Raw genomic sequence first — 659 nt, 5'->3', positions numbered from 1 at the left:
GGGTGAGACCTGCCTAGGCCTGGCCCTTCCGAGGGGTCTGCTCTGCTCTGGCTGCCCAGCAAGCGCACCCAGAGCCCACCTCACAGAAAGCCTGCGGTGAGGTGAAACGCCAGCTTGATTTCAGCTCGCCGGTGGCCAGAAATGCCGCTGCTCCGTGTCTGCGCCCCGGTGTCAACTGCCCCGGTGTCAACAAGAAGGTGCCATTGCCTCTAGCAGCCAGCTGGAAGAGCTGCTCCAGCCCTCGTCCTGGTCCCTGCAGCCGTTGCTGTAGGGGCTCTGAGATGCTCAGAGGCTCCGATGCCAGGACCCCATGATCTGACAGGGTGTGAAGTCAGCCTGCGCTGAGCAGTGGGTGGGCTGGAGACCCCCCAGGGTCTCTCTTCACCTGCCTTTCCCCGTCTGGCCCTGCGTGCTGTGGGCTGACGGTGGCGAGCACTGGAGCATACGTGGAGGCTTGCGGCTGCGTGCTCCCTCTTGCTGCCTTTGCTCTTCCTCCCTCCTTCCCCGCCCCGAGGAGGTGTTTGCCCTGGTGAGAGGGGATGTGCACTTCCAAGAGGCCACCTTCAGGTCTGTGTCACCCCGACAGCACCCGCAGACCCTCGCTGGGCTGTGGGCTGCCCCTGCAGTGGGCTCTTGATGAGGCAGAGCTGAGCGTTTCC

The 659-nt window shown here is 64.5% G+C and overlaps 1 protein-coding gene across 1 annotated transcript in view; it reads left to right on the top strand.

Moving 5' to 3' along the window:
* Nucleotides 1-659, top strand: part of LOC104546399 (brain mitochondrial carrier protein 1) — a gene marked incomplete at its 5' end in the record, with an annotated part of 4,691 nt that overhangs the window by 2,829 nt on the left and 1,203 nt on the right. The gene's annotated exons all lie outside the window — the stretch shown is intronic.

The sequence above is a fragment of the Mesitornis unicolor genome, unplaced genomic scaffold, assembly GCF_000695765.1.
Source record: "Mesitornis unicolor isolate BGI_N332 unplaced genomic scaffold, ASM69576v1 scaffold40710, whole genome shotgun sequence".
In the NCBI taxonomy this organism is placed as follows: domain Eukaryota; kingdom Metazoa; phylum Chordata; class Aves; order Mesitornithiformes; family Mesitornithidae; genus Mesitornis; species Mesitornis unicolor.
The sequence above is the reverse complement of the archived record's forward strand: the minus strand, read 5'-3'. Positions and strand labels throughout refer to the sequence as shown.